Here is a 19134-nt window from a genome sequence, read left to right as displayed (position 1 = left end):
TATGGAACATTTTCGAAATTACATATATGGCCGTTATTTTACAGTTATTTCGGACCATAAGGCCCTGCTAACGTTATTAAATTCATCTCCGAAAGGAAATAAAACGTTTTTCAGCCGACTAACGCGTTGGTACGATCGGTTAGTGCCGTACGATTTTAAAGTTGAACACAGACAGGGGTCTAAAATGGGAATGGCAGATTATTTGTCCCGGTTTCCATCTGCAGCGGCACCCGAGACCAGTCGTTACGATGAAAGCTTTACAGTAGCGAAAATAAAAATGATAAATGAAGCTCTAAATCCTAAGGCTCAAATGAAGCCTAGGGGTCAAAATGTGAAACATCTAAAGCCAATACCGGCGGTAGAGGGCGATCAGTCATGCCCTGACATAACGACACTTGTAGCATCCAATGAGAATACAAGAACAATTGAATATGCAAATACTCACAGTGAGATTAAACGCTCACTAGAGGGCGTGTTTGCATGCAACCGGCGGTTGACCAATCAGATTCAAGAGATTTGCATACCGGCGGAACTATGCTTAGTTATTTTTCATCACCAGACTGTTGTATTTGCTTCAAATAGCCGGAGAAACTAGATTGAATCTTTTTTCAATGGTTTTTTGAAATTGTATGAAAATTGTATGGTTAGCATTTTTCCATACGTTGATGCAGGCCATGGTATGATAAGCTTTTTCGGTGTGGGGAAATTTAAAAAAAGAGAAATTTTTAGTTTATGGATGTCAACCCGGGGTCACATTACCTTTCCAGGCCTTTTTGTTGGTTTTAATCGGTTTTCTTTATAAGACCGCTCAAAAACCGCTCAAAAACCGCTCAAAAACCGCTTAAATCTTGCTTGAAAAACCGTTCAAAAATCACCGCAAGAAATGAGCGGTTTTTGAGCGGTTTTTTAAGCAAGATTTGAGCGGTTTGAGCGGTTTTTCCAAAAAAACTCCCAAACCACCCAAACCGCTCAAATTTTGCTGAAAAACCGCTCAAACCGCTCATATCTTGAGCGGTTTTTTAGCGGGATCTCGACCCGGGTTTTTTTTTTTGGGGGGGGGGGGGGCTGTTCGGCGTTGAGATGTGTACGTAGGGGTGAATGTCGATATTTAGGGTAAGGGGTGTGTGTGTGTACATGGGGATGAACATGCTTGTACGGGTTCCATTTTTGCAAATTGCTTCAAAAAGTAGAGTAAATATTCCTTACCTACAGAAAATGATCAATTTTGATGCATTTTTAGAGCAAAACATACTCGATTATACTTAAAGCAAAAATCAATTTTAATCAATTATGATGGATTATATTTAATTAAGGTGAAGTTTTGATATTTGAAAGTAATCGAATAAAATTTCCAGAAAATCGATCTCATGGTTAGATGGGCCATGAAAATTCGTTATATGGGTAAAATTGTTTGCCGACATAATCCAATATAATCGATTGTTTCCATGAAACTCTAGTGCGGTTATACAAAAGATTCATAATTTTAGAGAAATTTATGACAGATCTTTGATTTGCTTTTCCACATCTTGATATTCTTTTTGTAGGTTTGCTTCGTTCAACAAGTTCTATTGATTGCTTTACTTTGCAATAATTGGCTTCAGTATGAGATAAAGTAGGAGATAAAGTGCACGCGAAAGTTAGTTTTGGTGTCCCACTCTTTAAATCCACGTGATTTAACCCCCAACTTTTACACCCCTACTTTTTGACCCCGTAACAAGATAACCCCACAACATTTTAATCCCCTTTTATTACCGATAATTTGTTTCAAATTAAGTCCTTTTTACAAGTACTGGAGTATTCCAATTAGGTGTACTAATTGAGGCCTGAGAAGCCAGTCCGAGTTTACTTTAAGCCTCAAGCATCTCAAAAAAGATTGCATTTCGATTAGTTAGAGGAATAATCCCTCATTCCCGCGTTTAAAACAGAGATAAGACACATGGTTTAGTTGAAAGCAACTCAAGAATTTCAAAAATGTACATAAAATTAAACTGCCTTACACTTGAACGATTGTTTTAACCTTCTATGAGCTAAAATTTTCCAAGGGTCCTTCCAATTTACTTTATCCTCCAAAGACTAACAAATATTATTGGTATCAGGCCAGCAGTTTTATCTTACCCGTAAGAACAAAATCACTACTAACTGGAACTGCTCAAAAAAGCAGACTCATAAATGCCGAGCAACAGCAACTACGAAGGGCGAAAACTTTATTCAAACGAGGGGTGCGCAAAATCACGACATATCTACGGCAAAATTTAATGATCGACTAGTTTTGAAAAAAATCAAGGGCATGAGCGAGAGTAATATTCCGACCGTCACAGTCGCCACAGTAATTCAGCCCATAGCAGACGATCTTGCCAACCAATTAGCCCTACCAACTAAGGAAAATGTAGTTCGAACTGCACAACTGAGAATAGGTCCAACCAGTCTCCCATTAACAAGAAGCTTCGAAATACCCAAGCTGTTTACTAGCTCAGTAAGATTTGACAGTGAACAGTATGATCACGGAAAGATGATTTTACTGGGCGACCCAGAAAGGCTAAAACGTTTATCAACTCTACTCTATACATGTTAGCCTTTCAGGAATAGCCCCCACTTGCAAATATGCGTTCCTACCAAATAAAACGGAAAAAACATACCCTTGTTTCTTAAAAGCCCTAAAAAACTTAACCCCGGACAGTAAACCTGAAAAAAAATTTGCTTGATATCGAGCAGGCCGCTCTTCATTGGTTCAAAAAACTTCCCGTAGTCCAAGCTGTCTGGATATTTTTTTCATCTTTCTCAAAACTATATGAGAAGAATTGCGGAGCTCGGAATAAAAAAGGAAAGTGAAACGCACCCTCACAGGCTTTCGAAAAAGAAGAAGAAATAGGAAACTCGTGCAATCAAATAGTAGAGGAAATTCAAGGAGTATGCGATTGCACCAGAAAAGAGTCGGGAAAAATTGCAAAAGTTGACGAGTCCTGCCTGTATTTTGGATCTGAATACATAAAAAGTGGAGTCCCGAACCGAGAAGTCCTATTCCCCCCTTCACTATGGAATCAAAGAGATGCGGCAATATCTGGTTTGGAAAGAACAACAAACGCTGTGGAGTGCTGGCATTATGGCCTACAGTATTTTTTACAACCTAGCATTTGGAAAGTAACCATACGCTTTCAAGAAAGACGCCTCTCTTTAAAAACGTAGTTTTTTTTACCGCCTCGAGTGGGCACCAACTCAGAAAAAAGAAAAAGTACCGAGTCCTAAACAAAATAGTGCAAATCATTATGCAGGTTTACGGAAAGAAAACTGATTTGCCGTTCTGTTTTGCGCTATGGGGAGTTTAAGCTAAGCATTTGTTCATTTGTTCTATGTAAATATTTTAAAATTAAAATTTTTTTTTTTAGATAAGACGTCTCATTGCAGCCTTACGGAGACGTAAAAAAGGCATTGATGTGACTCGCACTTAAAAATTGCTGTCTCTAAGCACTTAAATTCCGGAACAACCGCTCCTTTAATGGGACGCTAGATTGCGTGTCTAAACCCTTTAGACATTGCGTGGTATGCCGACAGAACAAAAAAAAATTGACAAATTTTATTTGGTTCGAAAACTTTGTCAAGTTTTACTTTAAAATGAATGTCATTTGAAAACTTGAATAAGATTGATCGAAGTTTTGTTCACTGCCAGTTTTCATTCCATAATTTATTTGTATTCGGCCAATTAACCTATTATTAGTAAGATCATTTTCGAGATCAAGTTCAATATTGTAGAATTCTTATCATTTTTGGTTAATAATTTGATTTCAATCGGATTGTTTTCAATTTCATATCAAAGTCTAGATGAATTTCATATCAAAGTCTAGAAATCGGCAAGGTCATTAATGAATGTTCAAATCTAAGTAGCATTTAGAAGCTTGCATTTTATTTCGTTTTGCTTCGCAAAAATTTTTGCAATTAAAGCTTGTTTTTTACCGACCCTATGGTTCCAAAATCTTTTCAAGTAAGTTTCACTTTGATTCCAACAATTGGTAATATATGGGGTTAAAAAGCTGTGTTGTTATCTAATTCTGGGTTTTATATGAGAGGGCGTTAAGAAAAAGGGGGCTAAAAACGCGGTGTGATAAGCTTGCGAACCTTATTTTTAACATTCAACCATAAACTTTTGGAAATTTTTACATTGAATGCAAAACTTAAATTGCCATTTTTTAATCCTAAGTAAAACTTATTTGAAGTATTTCGATAATTTGAAAACGTAATTTAGCCTTTATATTGCTTACCTCAAATTGAAAATTGTCAGTAGTGAAAAAATTGCACAAATGAAAAGAGTATTGTGAACTGTTTTTTTAACCATGGTAAAAACTTGAATGATTAAATGTTTCGTGGATGAGATTGTAATGCTTGAATTGCACACTAAATTTTTTTATTGGATGTTAACTCGGTTTGATTTTCAAAAAAAAACGAGCGAAGCAGTAAAAATGCAAAACAATTTTGATTGAGAACTATGAACCAGGATTTTGAACAAGACTGCTCGTATCAGGGCGAATCGCTGATTAATCCGTCTGCCTGATAAAATCTACGGAGCACTAAAAACATGAAAAAATTAAATTTAAAAAAAATCAAATCAATTTTCTTTAAGTTTGAGATTTTTTGAGAGAATCATCCCTCCACATGCCATAAAAAGCACAAAGTGATAGATTTTCCTCCTAATAACAAATCAATTATGGCGAATAAGGTTTCTTAAATCAATTTGAAACAATTTCTCAAACGGATTATCTCCACTAACGCGTTAATAGCGCGAAAAATATCGCGAGTTAATTGTCCCAAATTGGCCAAAATGAGTGTCTATAAACCCTCATAACTTTACCAAAAATTATCACAGGTGAAATATCTTTTTAAATTTAAGCTCAGGTGAACAAAACTTTTTGAATGATTTTAAAAAAATGCCTCAAAAATGGCTATTTAAAAAAGCTGTCTGAAGAAAAAAACACCGGGCACAAACATACCGTTATTTTCGTTACGAAAGTCTGAACAAAAACAGAAATGGAAAAATTTCGCGAAAAGCTCATAGACCGCAGAAAAATTATCATTCAACTGGAAAAACAATTTAAGAACGTATGAGTAAATACTTTGAATGAAACTGATATCAATCTTAAAATTGACAAAAAATTTTCAGAGGTTCAAACAGTATTTCAACGAACAGATGACAGTTGGCATGATGCTGGTTCCTTTGCTGATTTTCAATTCTTTGGAGAAACATCCCGAGGTCAAATTTGTGAGATTGGGAAACTAAACGATCGCAACAAGGATCGATCATTGAACAAGTTAGTTAATCTACTGATATTTAACATATTTGAAAAAAGTCTGCAGAGTCCGCTCGGTTTTAGACAAGTTTTTCTGGAAGTAAAAACGTGACTTTTTGCTCTAGTTGATTATTAAAAGAAAAAAAGAATACTTTAAAAGCATCAATACAATTGATTAGCATCTGTTACAATTGATTGAAAATGAATTACCTTGTTTTTTACAAAAAGTCTTTGAATTTTTATTGAAAGTAATTGATTAAAATTGATAATTTCTAAACATAACAGGGACTAAAGATAAAAATCCAATGAAAGTTAAAGGACTACTTTTGCTTGAGGCTTAAAGCGGAATAGGACAACCTAACCTTTCAGGGCAACTTGAACTTTGGGCTAATTTTCCAAATTTGTAAGGAACCAAAAGTTTAACAATTTTCTTGTGTTTTTTTTTCACCAAAAATTCGATCAAAACTACATTTTTTGGTCTGAGAGATTGGTGGAAAATGAATTTGAATCTTTTTTCGAAAAATGCCTGGATGCATCATATTTCTGATGAAAAAAATATATTGAAATTTTTCGATTGACGAAGAATGTTGAAGGTCATTTTGGCTAATTTCAGCACTGACATTTCAGTTGACTGACATTTCAGCAATTCGACTAGTATTGTTGTGATTTACATCATGTTTTGCAATTACTGCAAAACATATTAGTTTAATTAACTGGTCACTCTGATATGACCTTCATTGGCCATTCTCTCCGGCGGAGAGAATGATCTCTCATTGTTTTAATGTTTTAACTTACCGACTAATTCATCTTAATTCCTTATTCTTTTTAATAGTTTTAATTTAGAATTAGCTACAACAAAGTAACATTTTATCATGGCGCAGTCAACTAACGAATCTAACGTGAGAGGAATACCTCCTTTTTGGCAAAACCATACGGTAGACCCCCCATTCCATGGGAAGACTGGAGTGATCTGTTTCAATTAGCTATAATTGCTAAAGAAAACATAGACATAGAAAATCTACTCAATCCGTTGGAGAGACAACACCCATTACCTCCAAATTTGGAAAACTCAACGGACGGTGAAACAGATGCTCAAAGACGCTCGAGAATGGAGAGAAATACTCAAGAACAAGGACGATACGACGAAGAAGAAGCAGCATCGATAAAAACTGAAACCAAGAAATTTAACGGAATGCGAATAGAAGAAGCCGACAAAAAATTACGTTCGGTTTTATATCTAGCACTGGGAAACGAAGGAAAAAGGATCTTCGGACAAAAATTTACCAAGGTGAAAGTTTTACAAATTTCTTTCAAAGAATTCTAGGAGTTCCTAGCGATCGCTTTCGTAAGAAAGACAAATGTCACATTTGAACGACATAAACTGTTAAATAGAAAACAACGCGACAGAGAATCCCTCGAACAATTTTGGGGTGCCTTAGCTGAAATGGCAAAAAAGTGCGACATAACCGCAGGAGAAGAAGAGTGGATAAGAGTTATTTTCATAAATAATATGAAAAATTACGACATCCAAAGGAAATTGTTATAAGAAACCCTCCCTCCACGCGAAGCACTAAATGTAGCACTCATAGATGAAAAAGGAATTTTAAATCACTTGAAGTTAACTAACAATTTTAAATCCAACGGATCATCCGTACATAAACCAAACAACCATTTTAATGTCAAAAGAGAACCAACCCTTAACATCGAAAGAAGTAACAACTGTATGAAGTGTGGCGGATCATTCTCAAAAAGACACTTAGCAGTTTGCCCAGCAAAGGACACGACTTGTACTACTTGTAAATTCAAAGGGCATTTCACCAGACTTTGCAGATCTCGCCGTAAAAATGTAAACATTGTAAATACTCAAACTGTAGATAATACAGATTTTAATCCGTCGGATATTCCGGATGTATATACTGACCAAACGGATACAGAATGTTGTGGCGTCATAAACGCATGGTCGGAAACTGGACAGAGTGAAAACGACGATTATTCTGTACTAAATGTAACTACGATTTTTGATAATGATGGAAAAGAATTGAGGAAATTACTGAACATTGGACTCGGAAAAGAAAACCAAGTAATATTAAACATTCAAGTGGATTCAGCTAGCCCGGTGAGCTTCCTTAAGAAAAACGTACTACACGAATTAAAGTTACGCGACCCTTACTTGAAAATTTATCCGGTGGATAAGACAACTAGAGACCTCTACTGTGGGTTCACAGATAATGCCATAAACATCACTGGAAAGGTGAAGCTCCCGATATTTTCAAATGGTTGGTCAGACAACGACTGTCAATTCTTCCTAACCGAAGGACATGAGAGATATATCTTAGGAAACGACAACCTTCCAAAAGTGGGGATAGAAGTCTCTCAGAAACACTTCCCATATTTCCAGACTAACAAGCAGTGTAAGTCAATAAATTCCATCTCTCAAACAAACCAAGATAGGGAAACTCTAAATATATCAAAATCATTCAAAAATTTATTCCTTCGGATCGGAAAAATTAAAAATCAGATGAAAATCACCCATGTTCACGAACCCTTAAAACCAATCCAACTAAAGGGAAGACGAGTCCCCCTTCACTTACTGGACGGTGTAAAGACAGAACTCATTAGACTAAAAGCAGAGGGAAATATTAAAAAATTAGAAAATTGCGACGAAGACAGATTTATTAGCCCAATAGTCATCACTTGTAAAAAGACAAATCCATCAAGTTAGCCTTAGATTCCAAGTTCATAAACAAACAGATTTACAAGAACAAATATCAAATGGCAAACATTCACGAATTGGTAGACAATGTCGCGGCACAAATTACTAATGATTCCGTTGGAGAAGTGTGGTTTACTAACTTAGACTTAAAAAACGCGTACAGCCAATTAGCACTAGATAAATTTACTAGCAACCAATGTAACTTCAGTATCGTGGGCGGTGATATTACGGGTACCTACCAATTCTTAACTGGTTTTTAAGGCCTAGGGGATATGCCTAACGAATTTCAAAGAGTAATGGACTCTACGTTAGGTTCAATCCCATTTACTAACTGTTACTTAGACGACATTTTAATCTCTTCCAAAGGAACATTCTTAGACCACAAGAATATTGTGTTGAAAATTTTATCTACCCTTGACGAATATAACTTCGCTGTAAAATGGTCAAAATGTAAGTTCTTTCAAAAAGAAATAGAATGGTTGGGATTCAAAATCTCTAAATCAGGAATTACCCCGTTATTCGGCAAATCGAAAGCCATAAAAGATTTACCTATTCCGAAAAATTGGAAAGAACTACGATCATTTTTTGGTTCTATAAACCAATACATTAAATTCGTCCCAAATCTAGCATCCTTAGGAAGCCCACTCCGACCGCCCCTAAATAAGAAATCAATATTCCAATGGAATGACGACCATACAAAAGCTTTCGAAAAAATTAAAGAAGAAATCGTAAACCTAACAGAGAATACCCATTTCGACGTAAAACGCAAAACTAGAGTAAAAACTGACGCGTCACATAATGGACTCGGAGCTTCGCTCGAACAACTCCACGGGAACGATTGGAAAACAATCTCATTTGCTTCACGCTTTTCAAACCCACACGAGTCTAAATATTCTACGAACGAGCTCGAACTACTAGGGGTTGTATGGGCTGTCGAACATTATAAGAACTACCTTTACGGATCAGATTTCGAAGTAATTACTGATCACAAAGCTTTATTATCCGCCCTATCACCAAACCACGGAAACAAAACTTATCACAGTAGATTAACAAGATGGGTAGACAGATTATTACCTTTTAATTTCTCAATCAAACATATTGCAGGAAAAGACATGGGCTTCACTGACCTTATTTCTAGAATTCCATCCGGAAAAGCTTTTCCAATATCACATTACGACGAGGAATTCGTAGTAGCAAATATTAACAAGATTAATAAATCATTAAATCCGTCGGAGAAAATAAGAACTACCTGCTCACCCATTGGTTCTAATCTGGAAAATTCCGATTACGCTTTATTACATAATTACCTAATAGCAGCAGTATTAAAACTTATTACCTCGTCTTTTTCAATTTGTTCATTTAATCACAAAAGAACAGAATTTTGTACCTCAAATTGCATTCCAACGGATTATTCTAATACAAATACATTAATTATTTCCATTTCTAACTCCGCATTTCTTTATTTTTTAATCTTTAATCGTAGTTTTATTAATTCACCTGTAGATAAAAAAATTGTAGATACTGTTAATATGAATGATAAGAATATTGTAATTAATCCTACCACTTCCGGTATTTCTGTAGATTCAGACTTCCAGCTCTTACCAGATCATGCTAATCTCGTTAAAAAATACCGTGAAAATTTGAAGTTGCCGGGTCGACCCTTGGATTTAAATATTTTATTTAACGCCAAGTTAGTAGCTCTCTTGACAGAAGACGATCCCATGTTAAGTCCAATTGTTAAAGCACTTCAAAATAAGGTGGAGAAGATTAATGCAGATTCTCCGTATTTCAAACATTTCACCCGTGACCTACACGAATCCGACGGATTACTTTACATGGACGGCAAACTCGTTATTCCATTTACTTTACGAAACGCGATGATGAAGACCCTTCACGAAACACATCCAGGTCAATTCGGAATGAAATATTGGGCTCAATACATCTGGTGGCCCCATATTAACAGACAAATTTACTTTCACGGAATAAATTGCTCAGAGTGTACATCAGCGGGTAAGAATCTGAAAACTGTTATCCCTAATTCACAAATTAGTGAACTTCCTCCATTATCGGAACCAAACGATGAACTTAATTTAGATTTCGCTGGTCCTTTGGATTCTTATTGGGGGTCAAATAAATATATTTTACTTTGCATTGACAGATTTTCTAAATTTCCGTCAGCAAAAATTACATCGTCTACTTCTTCAAAAACAGTTATAGAATTTTTACAAGACTACATATTCTTACACGGAATACCTTATTCTATAAGGGTAGATCATGCTACTTGCTTTACAAGTCAAGACTTTAAATTATTCTGCGATTCCAACAACATCAAAATAATCTTTTGTACAGTAGGCGACCATCGTTCCAACGGATTAGTCGAAAAATTAGTACACACTGTGAAAGTCAAACTACTGGCTATTTCAAAAGAACATCATAAATGTACACTGCAAAATGCCGTTTCAAAAATCATCTGGAATTTACGCTCTACCTATCAATCAAAAATTAAATGTTCACCCTTCGAGATTCACTATAACAGAAAACCAAATACTATTTGGAAACACTTAGCTTCTGGTAAGTCCTCCTTTGGAATTTTAGAAAAAGGGAAATCAATACTGTCTGTAACATTCGCCCAAATATCACACAGCGACGGAGCGTAGAAAAAGTACCTATTAACGACTGGCAGGCGTCAGTTACCTTAATTCTACTCGTTTTTCACCGTCTCGACCTTGCCAGTTGATTTTCTGGTCTGTCTAGGGCAAAGTAAAAAGTTACCATTTTTAGGCCATCAGTCAAACGACTTTTGATCAGCTTTCGTTTACATGCGAACACAACCACATAGCTGAGTCTCGGATCCTCAGACTACGTGATTGTCATTAAAAACACGGCTCGAACAACCTATTTTTATATGTTTTTGTGTGACAGTTTTATATTAAATCCATTGGAGATGGATTGACCCTTTCCTTTTTCTATCTACTCATGCTCTGAAATATTAAATAATAACGGTGTTAATTAAGATCTAGGACATTACAGCAGCTGTTATAGTCAGTTTTCACAGTCCCTTCCATATAACAGTCTCTGGGGGACCAAGCCTCCGCTCCCGTGATTTTCTTGAGATAACACTCTTATCTCCTATATTTCGTGTCCCGGGAGGGTTCCGTGGTATTTCTCTTCCCCCCACTGAAGCCTCCGTCTCCACAAATATCTGTCGCTAAGGTTCTTATCGTGTGTTATTGCCACGATAAGAGGCTTCGTAATTTTCTTGCACGACTGTTCTTCACAATTTCTATCGTTGTTCTGATTTTCGTCTTTTCTATTCAAAATGGCCGTCTTTTTTCTATTTCTCAGAAATGTTCTTCTTCCGATCGAAATTTTAAAAATAAAAATTCTAGAACATTCTGACCCTCCGTCGCAACACTTTTCTGTTCATAAGGCCTTTAGTCACTCTTTTTTCTGTCGCGGGAAGGTTGTGCTGTGTCATCCGGCAGAATGGCACATACTCCCCGGACAAGTCTCCATCAATGTCCCTATTGATCGCACAACACCGGGTTATCGTCAATTAGGTATCCAGTTTTCTGTAACCAATCTTACAAATCGCATAAGAAAATGAAATTTATCTACTCCACTTCAACTCACTACGTGTTCACAAATGGCATCGTACTACATCTCACTGCCTTTCAACATTTTCACAAAATTTGCACCATGAGGAGTGTCCTAGATAAAATTTCTTTTCTGACTACTTACGTCGTCTTGTTATAAAACTTCTTTTCGCTCTTTGTGATTAAAAAGTGGGACGTGGCACGGCCACGCACCCGTTAAAATTAACTTAACTTCACTCACCAAGTATAATCAGTCATCTATGCGGTCCTTTCAATATTAAAACTAAGAAACTCTGTGGCTAGGAAAGTTATTGAGTTACCCACCCTTCTCGAGCGAGTTTACTCAAACTTACCATGTCGCCACACAGTGAATTTGTGTCTTACACAGGTTAAAAATTTCAGTCGTGAATAAATAGGTAAATATACTCACCTATGTTCCTTATATACATACATAGATAGTAGTAACTAAAATCAACAATTTCAACAATTTTAACAATTGCAACAATTTTCAAAGTTTGGTCTGACCAAACTAAATCAAAACAAAAAGTTTAACAAGTTCAATAATCAAAACTTGGTTGATTTGTTCAAGTTTTTACACACAAAGACAATCAAGTTTTTTTCTCCTTCTCTTCTCTTCTTCGGTCATCTTCATTCCATCATTTCTCCATCCTGATGTTCAGCGTCACTGTCTTCCAGAACTTTCTCTAACATGTCCAGAGAGTTGCGGGCCGTGCCCCAACCCTCTTGTTCCAACAGCCTCGGTTTGCAACAAGGTAGCAAGTCCACATTCACCTTCTGCTCCCGGTTCCTGCAAAAGCTGTTGTGAAGACATAGGCTCACGTTTCGTTCTAGGTCAGCTCTTAAGACCTCTTTCTTCTCATCTTCAGTAACACAAGGCGCTCCAGCTACTCGCTTCACCGCCGTGGTGACCGCGTTTCTATGCGTCAGGAAAGCTCTCTTATATGGCTCCTGGTCCTATGTCTAGCTGGAAAGATTGATAGGCTTCCGTGTTCCTTGACATGTGACGCTTCGCACGTTCATACATCCAAGATGTCATCACTGCACGGAACCAAGGCATCAATCTTTGCCTTGACCATATTCTTTCGATGGCTTTAGGTATTCTCAGAACCTTGCAGGTGGTTCTGAAAAGATCCAATTCACTACTCATTTTCACGTTGCTCAGCTGTTCAGGAGTCGACACGGCCGTCTCCTGCTCACTTTTGTCTGCATTAGCCTCCAACCATCTCACTGCTAGCATGGCGCTAACCACCACGATTGACACTGGTTGATTCTGATCGGGCAACCCCGTGGAGTACAACTCCTCCACGTCCCATACTAGGATGAGATTCCCGCGTTTGGGATACCACAACGTCTGCGCTAAGCAGTGGCAAGGATACTCCCCATGGGTTCTCACTATGTTCCTTCGGGTCCGATACCCTGAGGCTCCCAGTAACGGTTCCACTTCCATCAGAATTCTATGTAGGTCGTCTTTCTCTTCTATGGTGGGGAATTCAGTAGGTAACGCTCCACTCGCTTTCTGTTTCTGGAACTCACTCACGTTGCCTTCGTTCAGTCTCATGAACTCTTCACCCACAACGTCTTGCAACTCGCCTTCGGATCTCTTCGGGACTGCCCGAAAGATCATTGCCAACAAGTCATATGACCTCTCTGACATTCTGGCCAACCTCACGCACTTTGGCACAGAGAAAAGTTGGTCAACCAACACTTGTTGCGTCCTCGCATCCATCACCACCATGTGCGTAGGATACTTGCTATTACAATACGGCGCTGAGCTTGAACCCACCATATATTTTGAACCAGTAGGTCTGTGATAGGCTTCACTATCCTTCAGATTCATTTCATTCTCTAGGGCTTCTCGCCAGCCTCCAATCTTTTGCTCTGTCTGTAATGCTCCAGGGAATATTTCCACGCTGAGGTACGTCACTAGCTCATGGGCACGCTCCAAGCGCTCGAGCGATTCTATCGAACTCGTCATGCTGCAAAATCCCAAGGCTGTGATCAGGTTTACGTCCGTCACCCCATGGCAGTCTGCGACCAACTCCATGGCACTCTTATCTGACATGCTCAATCTTCCGTACAATCGTGCCAGTTGTCGATGCTGCTCGCTTAGCGTAATCAGGCAGTGTCCGATGTTACAAACATGTCCTTCCATCCCACTGTGTTGAGCCAAGCATGTGCCTTGCTTCAACCAATTACTCGATGTACCTTCCTCGGACAGCTCCGTGGACGGGTTGCTCTTCTTCTTCGTCAATCTCATGGCCAGCAGGTGATGTATCATGGCCAGATCATGTAAACTCGCATCATCATCCCGTTCTAACATGACATCCGCGGTCATGTCCCAGATTAAGCCTGCGTTAGGATGGGGACACCAGGAAGGCTTCATGAGTTCCCACATCACTACTAGACTAGTTTTCAAGGGACCGTCCCAAGAACCACAATCAAAACTCACTTGCCCTTTTAGCTCGGGAATCGAGGGCTCGACTACTCGTTCTTCCAAAATAATTCCAAGCTTGGGTTGTTCCACCATCAACATTCCAATTTCCTTAATCCGTTCAACCCAGAAGTTGAGCACTGTGACTTGCTCGTAGTCGAAGTATGCTTCCCTGGCTTCTTCGTTCACGAAGGGATTATACGCCATCCCCGGTATGCCAGACACGTATTGGAACGACTTCAGTTTCCCTAGTGTTGCAAACTCCTTTTGTCCTCTGGCCGCTTCAATCAAGTCTCTGCTCACTCTCAATTCTTTGTTGGAGTATCTTCTCACCTCTTCCAACTTGCGATAGCTTTCCATGTCATTCGACTCCTTGCTTGGCACGGTCAATGGCATGTCCTGATATAGCTCTAGGAGTGCCCTAAGGAAGTTCCTTTCGCAATCAACTCCCTTTTGCCGAATGATCTTTATACATTCTCCCAACACAGGAGTGGGGATGCGATCCACCACGAACCTGACAAAGCAAAGGGCATCCTTACGCTTAGCCCATGCTATCGCTGAATCGTCTTTCGAAATCAATGCTCGTAGAGCTTCCATTAATTCTAGCTCCTGTTCTCGTGATTTCGAGTCATTACTGGCTTCATACTCCGCCTTTTTGATGCCCATCAAGCACCAAGCCAGTCGTACTTGCAGATCAGTTCTCACGCAAGGATGAGCCAGGTATGCTGCCACAGTAGCAGGTGCATTCATCGTCTCATCGAAGTATTTCTGGAGGGCCGCCCTCCAAGAAATCTCTAGCAGTTTTTCCAATCCAATTTCATTCGCTTCTGATGACATCACTGTGCCATACTCTCTTCGATTGAAGTTAGAGTTCTCCGTAAGCCCTTTCAGATATTCTTGCATGGCCCGCTTTTCACTCCAAGCCATCAGGTGCCCTCTCGCGGAGTTCCTCGCTTTCAACATCTCCACATAACCCCCTGCCGGATCTCCCATGTGGACCGATTCCGGCACAGTTATTCGACTGTACTCGACCACGTCGAGTTGTCCTTCCAGTTTCAATTTGGCCATGTTGATCCGCGAGGGCCTATAATCTTCAAGTCCTCCAGATCCACATTGACTGATGACTTCCATTTCTAACTTAGTGTCTGCCAGGGTTCGCGCCGTCTTCTTCGATCTAGTGGCGGTTACGGTCAGACCTGCCAAGAGCATAGGGGGTATCAGATTCTCTTTTTCTCCCCCTGTCAGCGTTGCGCTATCTCCTTGCCCGCTCTCGCCTGAACGACCTGCGCTCGTTAAAGAGGTCACCACTGCGCTGGCTCTCGACTTCACCACTCTCGGGTTCATGGCTCGACTTCCTGTTTTCCCTTTTAGTCGCTTCAGCCCTTTCCTGGCTCGTCTGACAGGTAATTTCTTTGCAACATGCTGATCATCGGCACTGTCTTCTGTTACTGACTCGGTCAGAACATCCGACTCCATGGAGCTCACTATTTTTTCCAGGACCTCACGCATGATGGGTTGGTTCAATCCCACCTTCATTATGGACTGCGTCCCATATCGCCTTATCACGTCCCAAGATTTCTCCATGAAGCTTACTCGGCTCCAGATTGCTCCTGTCTTGCCTTCCAACTCCATTTGATATCTTTCCCATTCTTCTTCTGGTAATGTGCTGAGGAACGATATCTTCATTGACTCTTCGATTTTCCTCCTCCTTGGTGATTCATAAAGCAGTTTCTGCGGATCCCTGCTTCGGCACTCTCTAGCCTGGCTTATCGGGTCTATCGGAGATAGATCGGCCGACGCCTCCTTTGTAGGAGACATGAAGGACGATGGTGCCATTAGCAATAAACTCCCATCGACTTCCCCCTCGTCGTCTTCACTGAACCGGTATTCTAGCAAGTCCCTTTCCAACGCTCCTAGATCGGTCTCTCCCGGTTTCTCCGTGTTACTTCCGGTCCCGTCATCGTTATCGTCCTGATCCATCAATTCGGTACGGCCATGTCTCCTGCATGATAAAATAATTCATCATCGACCAGGAACTCTACCAACTCCTCGCCATGTGGGGCCAGGTCCTCTATCGTTATATATGAGCCTCCTCTGCTCTCCCTTGCCACCTCCAGCATCACCACTTTCGCTTCTCCTGACCATTTCAGTCTTGATAAGTCATCCGCGGAAGAATATACTTCGTTCCACGTTTCAGCCGAGACCTCTGGTCTCCTGGAGGGTAGTGCTTTGATCTTTTTCCTGCTCCAGGCATCGGGAAATGAGAAGTCGAACGTATGCGCGGCAGCAGCGTTCCAGCTGATGAAGCGCGGCTCCATCCCTCCACTCCACTTCAGCATTCTCTTCTCTGCGTCACGAGCTGCTCCAATACGAGGGGCAGTGATGGGAGGTGTGACTCCCAACAACATCCTCCTTATCGGTGGATATCGATGGCATTGGTCCGGCAGCGGCCTGGACCCAGGAAGCCATGTTTGTTGATTCTCTTTCGCATGGGCATAGGCTCCCGGCAATTGAGGTACTACCACAGCCTCTCCTGTATCTTTCACCACTGGTCTCAAATTCCAGAGTTTTGGGTTAAACTGGATGTGGGAAAGATCCTCACGGCCCATTCGGCATTTGAAGTGGTTGTTGAAGTCCATCAACACCCAACCTGGCTCTGCTCTTCTTCCGAATAGCCTATCATCGCTAGCCAGCTTTCTCAGTTCACTCTGCTCTACCCAATTCAGCACGGAACAATCCACTACTGAGACCAGGTTGACGTACAACACTGAACTCCTGTACGCTTTAACTTGCACATCCGGGAACGCAAAGGACATCACCGGTCCATACACCACTGTGACGAATTCCCTCAGTCCGTGGACAAGAGCCAACGGATCAATCCGCATCATGACAGCTAAGTCTGTTAGTAAGGGCATGCCACAATACTGCTTACATTCGCTTGCGTTCGTCGCCACTTTGTCCTCTCCTGTGACGCTTCTGTTTTGTTGCAAGAGGTATTGAAGTAGGAGAATCCTCCAGTCTTTCATCTTCTTGAGCGAGGCAGTTTCCAACTGTGCATTGAACTCACGACTGGGTCCCTGTAGTTGTTCAGGGTAACGCAATAGCACAAGCAAGTCTCCCAGTCGACCGTAGGTCATGGCAATCAGAGTCAGGAGTCCATCCAATCTCAAATCGGCCAATGCTTGGGTAAAGAGGTTTGCCGGTCCTTTCACAAAGTTTTCATGACCAAATGTCACGTATAAGGCTAGCACCAGGCCAATCGACAACTTCCTGATGTCTTTGACGAAGCTCGCGATCAGGTTCCTAGATGCCTTCGGATAGCACGTCGATAGGAAAGATGGCGTCCATCCCACTCCCATTCCACCCAAGATAGCATCTGATCGTTCATACTGTGCCTTCGTGGCCAGCACGTCAGCTTGGAACTTGTCCAACGACATCGTGTTTACGTCTTGCATCAGTTTCAACATCTTGCCTCCAGCCAACTCCCGGGCATTAAGTAGATTCTTCAGATACGCGTGTATCTCTTTAATTATTGCCGGCGCATGCTCAAACGCGTCCTCACCCAAGGTGCACAGCCTCGGTGACAGATACAACCATATGTTGTTGTGTGGCTTCGTACGCAAAGCTATTGCCATGAGGTCCTCCTCTGCTGACGTCATATTCTTTCTGATCATCCTTCCCTGCTCATTCTCTGCATGATCCATCTGTCTGAACCAGAGATCATCAGCCACCTGTTGTACTAACAGATGATCGTCACCTACCCCTGGTCTTAGCTTCAGTAATCTTGCGAAGTTGGACAGCTCCAACCCCAGAACTTCATCTAGCATCAACCGAGTTGTGCTACAATCTCTGAGCCCCTGTATGGCATTCGAGATGTCAGCCCAAACGGCGGGAAGCTCAGATCGGGACGGATAGTAATTGTCCGGGTCCACCACTCTGTTTGGGGCAGGAATTATCACGTTAAATATCCCCTCTGCTGTCGTCGTGACCATTGTGTACACAAATTGAAGGGGTTCAGGCAACGCAGCGTAGCCTGGTGACAATACGAAGATCACCTTCACCACATTCATGGTGAAACGTTGTCTTGCTGCTGCCTCTACCTCGGCCATCGCCGAGAGCAGTGTCATTATCGCCTCCCCTATAACTTCGTTACTCGGGATCGATCCATCCGTCAGACGTGACAATAAGCCCCTGCTTTGTAGATGATCATTTGAGCCTGCAACCACTATTACCTGCGGCTCCATGCTGACCACTCTCCGTACACTTATCATCATGCCTATCGCCTGTCCCCAGTCCAGTTTAGGCGCCGTTAAGAAAATCACATCGGGCCAGAATAGAGAACGGGGCGTGTAGAGATAATCGGAGCCGGCCACAACCAGATATTTGGCAGCCTTCATGTCCAAGGGGTCATAAGCTGCAAAAAGGCTATCGCCTATTGGGGCCTTCAGGTTCCCGTATCTCTTATCGTCTCCAACCACTGTTGTAGTTCGGGGGTAATCCCTCGAAAACTCGCCCGGCGTCTGACCGGGTGGTTTAGCGAATTGTCTGTACATCTTGTGATGTTTGTTATTGGGCTTGTTCTCCGTCTGGAACTTGCCCTTGCGCACAGGTGGTGTCCTTTCCCGGGTCCTATCTCGAACGTCGGTGAGCGACCGGGTGTTTAAAGGTCCAAAGGTATTGTCATGAGGTAATCCATCCAGGTCTACATGTCGGAGTGAGGTCGAGGAGCTGAATTTCTCCTGCTCTGCTAGCAGCCAATCCACACCCGGTATCCGATAAAATCGCGACACTGTGGGACTTTCACCGCCAGTCATTCTCATCGCATCCTCCCGACACGTCAAGGTATTCATATTCAACTTCGCCGACATGTCCGTCTTATACTGACCCCAATGACTAGGATCTGATCTATTCCAAAGCAGCCTGCTGCCTGATTCGATCCCCTCCGCTGGCACGGTACTTGTAGACGGTCCTGCTGTCGAAGCAGGATTTGTCGTGGCAGGCGAATCGTTCCTCCTAGACGCGGTCTGGGAGTTATTCCTGTTGTTCTGTTCCACCGATCTGCCGAGTCGGCTTTCAATCGATTGCGGCCTGGGAGGA

Source organism: Symsagittifera roscoffensis, chromosome 10 (genome assembly GCF_963678635.1).
Source record: "Symsagittifera roscoffensis chromosome 10, txSymRosc1.1, whole genome shotgun sequence".
Classification (NCBI taxonomy): Eukaryota; Metazoa; Xenacoelomorpha; order Acoela; family Convolutidae; genus Symsagittifera; species Symsagittifera roscoffensis.
This window is presented reverse-complemented; position numbering follows the sequence as displayed.